Consider the following 14,653-nt stretch of genomic DNA (forward strand, 5'->3'; position numbering starts at 1 on the left):
GTAGTCTAAACTGTAGCAGCTCCTTGCTATTTACATGTATCTGGCTACCTGATGCCAGTATAAGGAGCGGGCCTTTTTTTTTTTTTTTGAGATACCACACAACTGAAGAATACAATCACTGGTGGGGAGCCAGTAGGGGCATTAGCCCCAAGCAGTAAAAACCCAGCTATACCTCTGATTATTGCTATGGCTTATGCTTGTATGTATGTGTGGCAGGAGTTGTAGTGTATTTAAGAGCAACAAGTTGTCCACAATCTGTTTCACTTTCTTTAACAATCTGTCTTCACTATTGTAAGTAACACAACTAGGGTGCATGTAAAAGCAGTCTAGCTCTGGTACAGTAGTGGAGCATGTTGCCATCACACAGCATTTGTCTCACTGACTGAGATCTGGGCTGTGGTTTCTTCTGTGTGGAGACTGTAGGCTTTTTTGCCTCTCTGTGGGTTTAATCCAGAGGGGTTTGGTTTCTTCCAACATCAAAATGTCATGCTTTATGTGCATTAACATTTCTTCAATTTGCTTGTTGATAAATTTGCAGTGTGTGTTTGTTAGTGCTTTTTGTAATGAACCTAGCCTGTCAGAGGCATTGTCAGAGCGTATGTGCACGTGTACACGTGTGCGTCTGCCTGTGTGTTTATGTGTGTGTGTGTGTGTGTGTGTGTGTGTGTGTATGTGTGTGTGTGCGCGCGCGCATGTGTGTGCATGTACATATGTTTGAGTTTAAGAGAAACAAAAAATAATGTCACTGATTTTTGATCTTTGGACACATACACAAGATTGGCAGGTAAATAAGTCTTCTGGGTATGACAATGTCTCAAGTGGCCAAAGTGTTTATCGTGTTTCAGACTCCTGTAGAAGCTAGCACGAGAGGATGGGAATGAGCCTCTGCTATTGATTCATCCATCCTGTGGGGCTGGGGGTTGGCTGTTCTGGTTTGAAACACAGATAACATGTAGCGAGAACATGAGTTGTTTACCCCATGCTGCAATGTACCAGTTGCTCTGTGATCCGAGAGGAATTCAGTGTATAAAGTCAAGCTTCCCCTTGGAGGGCAGCTATAAGACAGCTCAGAAGAGCCATCATAGGGACAGTTATTTATATAAAATATTATATTAAACTGTAACTAAAGAATTAAAGTTCAGACTGTTAAATAGATATATAAACTATTTATTTATTTAACATATGTTTACCAGGACAGTCTGACTTGGAACAAAGCCAATTTTCAGCGGAGGTCAGGGTTAAAATGCTCCAGATATATGTTTTTGTAACGTGGGAGAAAACCAGAGCACCTGGATGAAGCCCACATGAATGCAGGGAGGACATGCAGACTCTGCACAGAAGGCACCCCAGCCGAGAATTGAAGCGGAGAACCTTTTGCTGTGCGGCGACAATGCAACTGCTGCATCGCTGCACCATCCGATTGAATAAAAATTGTGGGGTTTTTTTGTCCTGCAGAAACCTGAAGGAACTTGTAGTCATTTGGAGAGGGATATTAAAAAATGACCGCTCCACGTATGTGTGCACATGCACGAGCGCACGCACACATGCTCGTGTGTGTGTGTGTGTGTGTGTGTGTGTGTGTGTGTGTGTGTGTGTGTGTGTGTGTGTGTGAGGGTATGTGGGTGTGAATGTGTGGGTATATCTTTTGCAGTGAGGGGGGGGGGTATGTGGCTATGTTGGGACTGTAGGACCTGAACTATACAAAGGGATAAAATGAGCAGTGCAAAGCTACTGAGCTGAATCATTCATTACCATGCAAATTCCCCGATACTGAAATGTTGACCTTGTATGAATGTGCATGACTATAAATCCCAAAAAATGCAGTGCTGCAAGTTAACATTTTGGTGCAGCACTAGTTACACTACTGCATAGACTTCTATGAATCTCAGCCTGTACCAACTTAATACAGAAACATTATAAAACTTTAGGTTTTGTAGTTATCTTGATTTATACATTTTATGAGTCTTGTCTATGATCATACCACCTGAATGTTCCCAACTTCATCTGCATTGAGCTTCTGAAACCTACATTACTTGACCATCTGTATAAACAGGTTTAACTACCTTCCAGAAAATTAACGCATTTAACATAAATACATATTTATGTAATGTGCAATAAATAGACAAACTAGTAAACTGATAGCTAAGTCAGCCCAGACTCTACTTGGATTGGGAAGTAAACTTCCTTGGTATTAGTCACCTTGAAATATGTTATTTGTATGCATTCCCTGTGACCAAATTCAAACTCACCTCAATAGCCTGTGATGTTTCTTTTCTCTTTTTTTCTGTTTTCTCCTCCTAAACAATTACACTGTTCTTCATCTGAGTATGTATTCAAGTTGTTAAAAAAGAGATGCTCCACTTCTAAATAGTGGCTGGTGCCTTTTATTAGACTCTAGCCTGAATAGTCTGTCTAAGCAATTTATTTTAACATACAGATAAAGTCATTTGTCCAAACAAACTTTAGAATCTGTGAACAGAGATTTTAGCTGAGATGTGACAAGCAGATAGAAGTGACCTGTCTTTCAATCGAAAGGAAAGTGCTCTGTGTTGTATTATTCAGTAACACTGTATTAATATTTAATAAGCTTCTGAAAGAGCAACAACAATCATTTCATTCTTAAAGTTCAAGCAATGACCTTACTCTGAACATGATAACTGAAATGAGCGTTTAACAAAAGAAGACAAATTTGAATTCAGGTTTCTGCTAAAGCATGTATCAGTACTGAGTATATGTCTTAATGGTTATATTCTTTTTGATGAATACCTTATTAAGTCATAACAGACAACTAATGCCAATTATAAAAATAGGCAAAAAAAATCAATGCTGTTAACTGTATTAATGTACACATGATGTCTATATTGCCTTTGTACAAACCAGTATTTTATTGTCATAGCTTGTTTTCTAGCCGTTTTTATACTTTTATGCCACAAATCATTTTATACAGAAAGAAATGAATAACATAAACTATTATTGTTATGTAATTTACTGTACCACCACTCAATACTCTCGGGCCACATAAAAGCAAAAAAGCATACAAAAGCTGATAATGCACAAAAGAATATTTGTTGGTAGTTAATGTACAATATGAATATATTCAACTGAAACTACTTGGCCTCTGCTTCATATATGTGTATATATGTATGTATATATATATATATATATATATATATATATATATATATATATATGGATCTATGTCAGAATCTCAAGTTTTCTGAAAATCGAACTTCATATTGTGGACACAATATAATTAAGTTTCCGAAAACTCATATTTCCAAAAAAAACAAAAAATCTACTATACCTTTTACCTACGTTTCTGAAGGGGGGCAAATCCCCTGCACCCCTGCATATTATATATACCAACTCCAAGATCACACTACAGTGAAGAGAAGGGCAAATTCTCCCATCCTCACTGCACCACGATCTCCATTAAAAGCTTTGAGTTTTTGGGAACTCGATCATATCATTCTGACAATATGAATTTCGAGTTTCTGAAAACACCAGCTTCTGAAGGGGACCCATATACACATGGGTATGCTATCATAAAAATGGTAGATAGTCAACAATCAAAATGTCGACAAAAATAATTTAAATATTTGACTGCGCAGTGTCAGAGACATAACATTAAAGCATGCAAATAAAAAAATATATATTTTTTGCAGGGGAGAGCAAGCTCTCTGTACATCCCAATTCCCTGCTAATTAAATAAACACACTCCAAGATCGCACAACACCAGGAGAAAGGGAATATTTCACCAAACCTGGTATTATAGTGTTCATGCACAAAAGTCAGGACCTTTCCTGTTTATCATATTCAATCAGTGGATGTGTGTGTGTGTGTTGGGGGGGGGGGTGCACCTGCAAAAAAAAAGTTTTAAGGTATGCTTGGTCTCAAATTTCTTCACTCAAATGTGATTCTAAAATTTTCAGTCATATGTGTTTTCAATCCAGTTTTTTCAGTCATTTCTGATTAGTGACATTAGATTCAGTCAAAAGGAATACATTCATATATATATATATATCTATGTATATATACCTATATAGATATATATATATATATATATATATATATATATATATATATATATATATATATATATATATATATATATATATATATATATATATATATGTGTGTGTGTGTGTGTGTGTGAGTGTGGGGGGGGTATATGTGCGTCTATATATGTATATAGATATATACAAATATAGCTATATAGAGACACATACATATATACACACACACACACACACACACACACATATATATATATATATATCTATATCTATATATATATATATATATATATATATATATATACACACACACGCACACACACACACACACACACACACACACACACACACACACACACACACACACACACACATGGGTTCCCTTCACATGGTCGACATTTCAGAATGCCGACATTCATATTGCCGAGGCCATATGATCAACATTCGAAATGTCGACCATGTGGAACCAGCATCTCCGTACAGTGCGAAATTGGAAGATTTCCATCTTCCACACTGTAGTGTGATCTCGGAGTTGGTATATTTAAGTTCTGGGGAGTGTGGTGTGTGGAACCCCCCCCATGTGGGTGCAGGGGGCATAGCCCCCCTGCTAGCAGTGTGAAGGTAAAGTTTTTTTGTGTTTTTTATTTTTACTTCTATGGTCGACATTTCGAATGTCGATCATATGTTCTCAGCCATATGAATGTCGGCATTCTGAAATGTCGATCATATGAAGTAGATCCATATACACACACTTGTAGTTCATATTAGTGAAAATTTAATAGAGTAATTGTTCTTTTCTCCTTGCTTTGCTGGTTTAAGAGACTGAATTATCTTATTCCCAGCTGCTGTATCAAGATCATGGCAAAGCAAAGACTGGTATTTTGCCCATTCCCTATTGTTACAGGGTCTTGGAGTTGGTGTGTATGATTAGCACGGGATGAAAAGAGAGGGGATGTAGGGGGAGGGTTGTTTTATGCTTTTTTTTCTGTGTTTTGTACTTTGATCTTTTTAGAAATCAGTTTTTTTTTGTTCACTCGTGATTATTTTTATATATCATATATGAATAAAATATATTTTATACAGGTAGATAGATGTGTGTATGCATAAAAATCTATACATATACATGTGCGTGTGTGTGTGTGTGTGTGTGGTTGTGTGTGTGTGTGTGTGTGTGTGTGTATATATATATATATATATATATATATATATATATATATATATATATATATAAACTTTAGAAAGCCTTACCCTGGGATTCATTAACAACCATGTAGGTGCTGTAATACACCTGCAAGATGTAAGCATCTTAGCACAGCACCGCTAGTTGAATATGCTGCTCATCATGCATACAGATTTGCAAGGACCTTTTCATGGCCAGCAAGAGTGTTTACAGCCACGGAAAGGTGCTTTCATGCACAAGCACACAATGTAAACAAAACAGCTCATGTATAGGCAGTGCTCATAAATGAGCATGCTCTGTAGCCCAGACCTGTTATGGACAAGTACAGAGAAAGAATACAGAACAAGGTGAAGTGAAATGGAGGAACTGGCACACTAAATTGTGTTATAATGAATATATAATGTTGAAAAGGGGAAATGTTTAAAGTGGAGTTATATCCCACAGGCAAACATGACAAAAGTGTATGAAAAGCATGTCTGACATAAGTACTGCAATGTTGATGAAATGATAATTAATGTCAATGACAATCCCGCAGTTACGCAAATAAAAACGGATATACTAATACTGGATGTGACAGGGACATAAAGCTTCAGTGTAACAAAGGATAGTGAAAATGTTATATACATGTTAATTAAATGCTGACTTAAGATAACATTTAGCAAGGGCAGAATATACTTTAAGGGGTGAATGCAGAGAATGCCATTATTGCATATGAGATGTATATACAGGGAATTTATATATGCAAGCTGACAGCACTGCTGTATTATCCATCTTAGCAAGCATACACAAGAACTAAAGGACCTTACAGCTGTAATGTCAGGTAAATCAGAAATTAAAATGTTTTTGCAAAGAAATTACAGTAGCACTAGTAGGAAAGGTGTTCACCACATATGAGCATGTAATAGACAAGCAATTGTTTTATGGTTATGTAACTGCTAAATGCCAATCTAATAACAAACAACATACATAAGTTACAAATGACATGACAGAGTGGATGACATGTCAGGAGCCCAGTTTTGAAATTGCTGATTTGTAGACGTGTCTGACATAGTAACACTGGGCATGCTCACATGCAGTTATAGAGAACAGTAACATAACAGCAATTCAAAGGCAGCAACACAATAGAAAGGGTTGTAACAGAGGAGCTATCACAGTTTCTGGTGAACAGGCAACATTCCATACAGTAAAAATCCCTTTATGGAATCACTCCTCTACCATTATGCTGTGTAATGTGATGAAAAGAATTAAAGTATTAAAAGACATACCCAGAGGGAGACACATAGGTCTCAACCTGCTAAGAGGCCAGTGTGGAACATAGACCATAGCAAAGTGTGACAAATGGTCAGAATGTGGAACACCCTGATTTCACACTGAATGAAAAGCATACCTTGGCTATAGCCATGGCCTTTCGACCAAAATATATGTGCGTGCACACACACACACACACACACACACACACACACACACACACACACACACACACACACACACACACACACACACACACATTCACCCTTGTCATACTTCTCAGATATCCAGAATTTTTCATAATGCCCAAAATTTTGTCTCATATTTTTGGTCTGTTCTTCATAAAATATGTAGTTTTCTGGCAAATCATAGAGGAATGAAATAAAAAGACAATGACGGAAATTTGAGTTTCAGACATCATATCCTTCATATCATGTATGGTAACAAAAAACTGCTATTCTAGCAACTTGTTAAGTTTATAAGAGCAATTTCTAAAAATTGTCCCTATTGCTGTGTCTGTATCACCACATTATGTTTCGCTATTGGCTTTGTCCAGATTTCTTACTCTAGGAGATTTTGAGGCATGCATTTAAAGAGAGGGAAAAAGAAGAAAATAGATTCATTTTAGCTGCTGGTATTGCAGTTATTTACTTTGGTACTGTTTTCCTTCTATTTTATTTTTTTCTCCCTCTCTTTAAACTCAGTTTTCCACAACCATTCCTGGTACATGAATGGTCATATATTTGGGAGCTTTCATTGGCTCCCATCTTCAGGAACAATTATTTGATTGATTTGTATACTACAATGGAGACTGGCTGTAACTACAGAATAACAGCCAATCAAATACTGTGTAGCACAGCCAATACTGTTCAATGCAGAAGAGTGGAGTAGTTATTTGATTGTTTTTTATACTGCAATGCTGATTGGTAATAATTGCAGTATACAAGCCAATCAAAAGCTGTGTAGCAGAGCAAAAGCTGTTCAATGCAGAACAGCAGTACAGTTGGTTCTCTTATGGTTGAATGCAGAGTGTTCCACAAAATCCAGAGCACTTGGTTGCTCAGGGAAGACATGTGAATAGGTAATCATTTTCAGACACATAACCAGAACAGTTATCAGAGAGAGATACATAACAATCATGGTCACTACAGAAATGCATGTATCGGTCATGTAAGGAAGACCACCTATGAACTGCTTACAACACTTTACATGTGTATTGATGACCTAACTTGTAGGAAAATGCCTAAAATAGGTGGTCCTTTGGGTGTTCCATTGTGTGTGTGTGTGTAAGCCATTGTTGTCTGACACACAGATGTAAACAGATTCAACCCCCTGCCAATTATTAAAGGCTTTCTTCAGACCTCTACATTGACTGCATAAGCCACATCAGCTAGCAGTGGAGGATGTCACAAATAACTGAATTGAGTATGTGTGTTAACACAGTTGGCATGAATATAATATGAACACTTGGATTAATTCACAATGCTGGAAAGAAGCAACAGATCTTATGTCCACACAACACTGAGCATTGCAATTTGACTGCTTCTTTGACAAGGTAGCTGTTTCCATCATGTAGGACACACACTGTTCCAGAATTGAACTTGAACCACAGTCTATCTGTGGAGGTACATTATACAGGCAAGTACTCAATGACTGTGCCACAGTAGCACTCACAGCACAACATGACTCGAATAAACTTTTCACTGCCATGTGATCATAACCAGTGATGTATATCATGTCCAACATAAAAATAAATATCAATAACTAGATACAATGGTGTTTATGAGGGTGGCCACAGTGGTGCAGTGGTTAGCATTGCCATTTCACAGCAAGAGGTTCTCCGGTTCGATCCTTGGCTGGGGTGCCTTCTGTGCGGAGTCTGCATGTCCTCCCTGTGGTCGCATGGGTTTCCTCTGGGTGCTCCGGTTTCCTCCCACATCCCAAAGACATGCTTCAGGTGGATTGGACACTCTAAATTGGCCCTAGGTGTGAGTGTGTGCATGTGTGTGCCTTCTGTGGAAGGTTGGGCGCCGGGCTGGCAACTCAACACCGTAAAACTCCACTGCCAATCATGAGCAGACAAGGTGATCTGTTGTGGCCACTGCTAACCGGGAAAAGCTAGAAGAAGAAGATACAATGGTGTTTATGTAACATCAGTATATTCATATAATGTTGCCCCTGTCAGGAAATGAACAGCAAGCCATGTGACTCTACTGACTAGTGACATCTGGATGAACTACAAGCACCACATTGGAAGTCTTAAAACTTTTATGCAAACCATCTATGCTAACTTATTGCATTGGATGTATGTGTGGTAAACAATCTCTGAGATGAAAGGGATAGTGGAGGACTCATTATAACTGTGGTGGATTCCATTCATGCATTACAGTATAAGGCACAACGATGCTAACAAGTGCAGAATGTGGATGCTGAACATATGCGCATTTGACAGCAGAAAATACATGATATTTTACAAGAAGAATGCACCATGGTACAAATGTCAGTACAAAAGTGAGATATGCTGTTTTGTGAAGGCATTAAATCATGTTATTGCTGCAAGGGATATGTGTTCCTGCACGTCTCAGCAACAGATTTTGTGTTGTCTCATTCCCTCGTGACAGAGGATAACAGTTTCTACACATGCTATGTAAGAAAAATGAAATCAAATGTCATCATTACTCCACATAAAAGCAATGTTATATGAACAATTTCCTAGGTTTTAGTCAGATGGATCAACATCTATACATGTAGAAAGCAAGTGTGCTTGACAACAGTGTTATCAACATATACACTGACACAATAATATTGACACAATGTAATCTGAGCAGTTGTTGTTGTTGTAATGAATGGATTTCATGTAACTACCTTAGATCACAAGCTAAACATCATTGGCTGAATTGTAAGTGCTACCCAACCATGTTGAGGTACAACTGAGGCAGTGCACACTTAAATGGATGACATCACTACTGCTTATTCGCTGGAGGTTTATGTTAAAAAGTGTTTGAAGTGCACAATATCATTGTACAGCTACACATCATGTATGCCTCTGCAGAATAGTATACACAGTATTAGAGTGAAAGACACACTCACAGCTGGACTCAAACATCTTACTTATGTTGTTACACAATGTAGAAAGCACACGGTGGTTGTCAGGTGGCCAACGGTATATGACAGTAATAACTGTCATAGTATTGAAGCAGTGACAGAATTAACCCACCTACCTATCCACTTACACCATCTATACAGCACAATGTCACCAGCCAGTGCCACATGACAAAAACGACTGAAACTGAGACATACAGCATCTATGATGGGATGACTTCAGCAGTACATTACCAAGTAGCTGTATCTGGTAACATTACTTTTACAGAAGCGACTAAGGCACACAACCACTATGGATCCACAAGTGAAGGAATGTACAACACCCTTTATTACACAGTTAAATTAAGCTCTTTCATCCTGTAATCATGCTGAAGAAGTCCTGAATGATTACAGGATGAAAGTGCTTAATTTAACTGTGTAATAAAGGGTGTTGTACATTCCTTCACTTGCAGATCCATAGTGGTTGTGTGCCTTAGCCACTTCTGTTGGGCTACTGGTATTTTACACCAGATTATTCCTTTTGTGGTTATTGACATTACTTTTACAGCCAATCAAGGGTTGTAAAAGTTGCCAATATAAAGGTATGTAAAACAATCATGACTTCATTGGCAATCTGGGTTTCTTGTGGGTGTCATAAGCCAGGGCTCTAGTGCATAACCTGCACCCCCCACTAGATGCCCTTGAGGAATGTCATCCCTAGCAAACCTGGTATAGAGCTCACAGGTGTGCCATATATATGAGTTGTGAAAATTGACTGGAATACCAGCATAGACATTGCAGATGATCCCTTGGGCATTACAGACAACCTGACAGTTTATAGAATGGTAATTATTTCTATTGATGTACCTCCTTTGCTGTTAACCAGATAGGGCTTTGTTTTCTATGTGTGTGCAATCTATGGTCCTAACACTACAGGGAAGTGTGCTACTGCATAGTTCCTGCATGTTCTTGCTGTCTCCTGTGGGGTTGGTGGGAAACAGATATGCTCCCTTGCATGTTGTAGCATTGCATTTAAAAGCTGATAAAAGATTCTAAAGATTGATACCTGTGACACCCCTAATATATCCATTGTGGGTCACTAATAAGTACCAGCAGCTACACATAGCTTTGTTTCCACTGGGATCAGTTCTCCATGATTTCCCTGTGGTCTAAGGTGGGTGTGGCAAGGGCTGCATATTTCCTCCAGTGTTTCTCTGTCCACCCTGTATCTGTCAACAATTTCTGTGTCATGCAGTCCATGATAAGTCAAATGGGGTCTAAATACCCTTCTTATTCTTCTTCCCCAAGTTCTGGCAGCAACAGTAGTACCCTGATTTAAAGCCTGTTGCACATACAATAAAATACCACAAAAAGTAATCCACTGTGGAATTAGGAACTGTGAAGAAAACAAAAAATATGATCCAACAAGATTCAATAAAATCCACAGAACCACCACAACAGCATAGGATAAAAGCGTAGTGTTTATTAAAAGGTTAGCGCTTTCATGCTACTATGAGCACTTTGTCAGACTATAAATAATGTGTTAGAGCAGAGAGAAACTAGATGGATAGTGAGACTGCAGGAAGATGTGCATCCAGGATTGAATGGATATGTCCTTTTAAAACCCATTTTGAAGGAGCAGAATTTATTTAAATTATGTTAATGATTTGATTATGTGAAGTGTTACACCATAGGTGGAACAATTAGAGTGTTAGTATATAATGGAGTATGATTTTATTGATGTTTATAATAATGGTCTGAAGAAGTGCTCATAGTAGCATGAAAGTGCTAACCTTTTAATAAACACTACGTTTTTATCCTATGCTATCATGGTGGTTCTGTGGATTTTATTGAATTCTGTTGCACATACAGCATAATAATTGCAGCAGCAACCCCTAACATGTTTTTTTTTCTAAGTGTAATTATGCCTGTATTCCAAAGAGTTTTGGTGTACATGGCAAAAGCCTACACTGAGTGTGCATGATTGCTTTATAGTTTCCTGAATCGCTCTGTCATGTTGAACTGGTTAATTAACACGTAGTTCAGCTCTTTATGCTTTCATTAACCATTGTGTAGTGCCACTTCATGAATACCAAATAGTGCGCTAGGCACCGCCAACATAATCGCTACACTTCATGCAGCTGTTAATGAATCCTCCCCTTAGACCATACCTCTCAAATGTCCAGATTTTTGCCTCATATTTTTTGTCTGGCCCCATACAATTTGTGGTTTCCTGGCAAATACTTGAGGATTGACTTCACTAAATAATGACAGACATTTGAGTTTCAGACTTCATCTCCTTCAGAAAAATGCATGGTAACACAAAACCTTTTCTTAAAGCAACTTTCTAAGTTTATAAAAGCAATATTTAAAATCTGTCCCTATTTTTGGGCCTTTGTCTCTCCCCCCATTATTTTTGGCTTTGTCCAGATTTCTTGCACTAAGAAGTTGAGAGTTATGCCTTGGACTGTAAGCTAGGACTATATCTAAACCAGAATAATCACTGTACGCTGTTATATCGGGTCTATATCAGTTCCATGAAAATCCATTTCAGCAAATACCAAAAAAGCGACAAGTATTAATCAAACCGCGAATAGACCGAATGCACTAAACCGCGAAATTAAAACATCGAACGGTCATAGTCGGCCAACCCCAACACCCACTACATACTACCTACCCAAGCAAAATAAATAAACCACATACATACACTAACCAAGCCCTACTCCTAACCCTAAAGTAAAGCACCAAAACCCAACTTCTAACCTTACACTAAACCCCACATACATAACTATCTATGCACTCCCCTTAACCCCTCCCTAACCCTAAGGTCTGTAACTACCGCACACTTCCCCTACGGAAATATACCCTAACAAAATAAATAATACACATAAATACATTTAATAAAACCCTACTTCTAACACTACACTAAATCTTGCATACATTACCTATCTATACACTTACCTTTGCCCGCACCCTACCCTAAGGTCCATAACTATCGCACACTTACCTTACGGAGCTATACCGCAGACGGGCCAACCAAAACACTTCGACATTTTGGATTTTGCTGTTTTGGATGTTCAGCGTTTACATAGTTCGCACAATACGTGTCGATCATTTCGTATTCACGGAAACAGCATTTCGATCGTCTGATAGGGACCCGTTATATCAACATCAAAGCAAAGACAAAATATCTAGTCTAAACTAAAAATGTAACAGGAACAATTTAATGGCTAAAGCACATCAAGTATATTTTGTAATGCAATGTAATTTAACTTATACTCTTTAATGATTAGGGATTCCTTGATGTGATCACATTTGTGTGACACAGAGGGATAAAGTCCATACTATGATCCAGATGACCTGAGTTTAAATAGTAGTTTGAGCACTACACGAGGCAAGCAGAGAAATAGGACCAAGCAGCTGATGCATACTTTCTTATCCTGGGGGGTGGGTAGCCTCTGGTTAGCCAATCAGCAAAACTAAAATTGAGACTTGATAGGCAGCAAAATGACCAGGACTGGTGCTATAGGTTTGGTGCTCTCAAGCTAGTGACTGAAGTATGCAGGTAAAAGTACACATGGAGAGGGCATAGAATGCTATGCCATGAGATGGCCTTCATCTGGTCTTCCCTGGGCTTCAGATTTCTTGCAAAGGCTCTTGCCTCCCCCATAGTGCCTTTTTAGGCAAAATCACCAATGTGAAAATTTTTTCTAAACAAAATGTAAAGGTCATGCTGCTAAACACTAGGAGTCTTAGCATAAAACTGACCTCATTGCAAGCATTCCTCACCCTGGAGGATGGTGACATTTGTGCAGTCACTGAAACTTGGTTCAAAGCTTCTGAGAGCTCTCCAGCCTTATCAGGTTACACATCCTACCATACTTTCAGACCCCAAATGGAGGGCTACAAAGCCAAAGGAGATGGAGTTTCAATACTTATCAAAGACATACACACCTCCAGCTTGGTCAAACAGTATGATGTACAAGAAGCACTCCAAGTGCAGTTAAGTGTTGACAAAACACCTATTCAAATCATAGCTAGCTACAGACCCCTAACCATGACTCAGGATGCCCACTCCACCTATCTGGATTTACTTGAATCCATCAAGATTCAACCCTCTACCCTGATCCTGAGTGACTTTAACTAGCCACCCATAGAGTGGAAGGCCTATTCTAGCCCAAAACAAGTGCCCAGAGATTCCTCAACTACATCAATGCCAATGCATTGGCTCATCTGGTCGACACCCCCATGAGAGGACCTGGTACTAACCAACATGAGTAGCCACTATAGCACCCCTACAGTGTCATCCTCCTTGGTAAGATCTGACTATAAAGCGATCACTTTCAAAGTCACCATCTCCCCTGACCCCCACCCTTGCCAGGGTCAAACAGAAAAACTTTTTTCAAACCTGACTACAATATCCTGAGAGCAGGTATAAGCAGCTTCACAGCCACTGTCACTCCAGTTGGAACTAGCACTAATGTCCAAGCCTACACCAGAAAACTATATGAGTACTTGCGTAGCTGCATGGATTCAGCAATACCTGACAGGACCAAATCATCTTCCTCAAGGAAGAATAAAACACGAAGGAAATCAGGAAGCCAGGAGTAGGTCCACCACTGTTTATTAAATCAAATAACCACACGCGTTTTCGTCAAGTTCATCACAAGATTTCATCAGATAAAAAATGAACTGAAAAGCAAAGTTTAAAAATCCTTCCCATGTCACATGATCCACCCCCAAGTTAATTAACTAATTAAAATCAACAGTAGATATGCAAAAGAAAAAAAAAGAAGAAATCATATTATACAACATCTTAAAACACATGGATTTAAAACCTTAATGCCATAAATATGTGTCTATATCATTATGTGAATAAACCATTGTAACCAAATCTAAGTTGTGCCTTCATTTTTAGTACACAACCAATGGATGCTAGTTCATTTAAAATGGGAAAGTCCACAGCATTTGGACTTAATATCCAGTAAAGTTCCGGGTTTTCCAGAAACAACTGCCAGGGTCCACCTATTTTATTCCGTTTGACCTGCTCAATAACAACGAATTTAAAATAATGTTCAGGAAATTCCAGGATGTGCCTATAAAGTGCATTTCAGTTTTTTTTACCCGT

Source organism: Protopterus annectens, chromosome 12.part0 (genome assembly GCF_019279795.1).
Source record: "Protopterus annectens isolate FY-2018-M chromosome 12.part0, PAN1.0, whole genome shotgun sequence".
In the NCBI taxonomy this organism is placed as follows: domain Eukaryota; kingdom Metazoa; phylum Chordata; order Ceratodontiformes; family Protopteridae; genus Protopterus; species Protopterus annectens.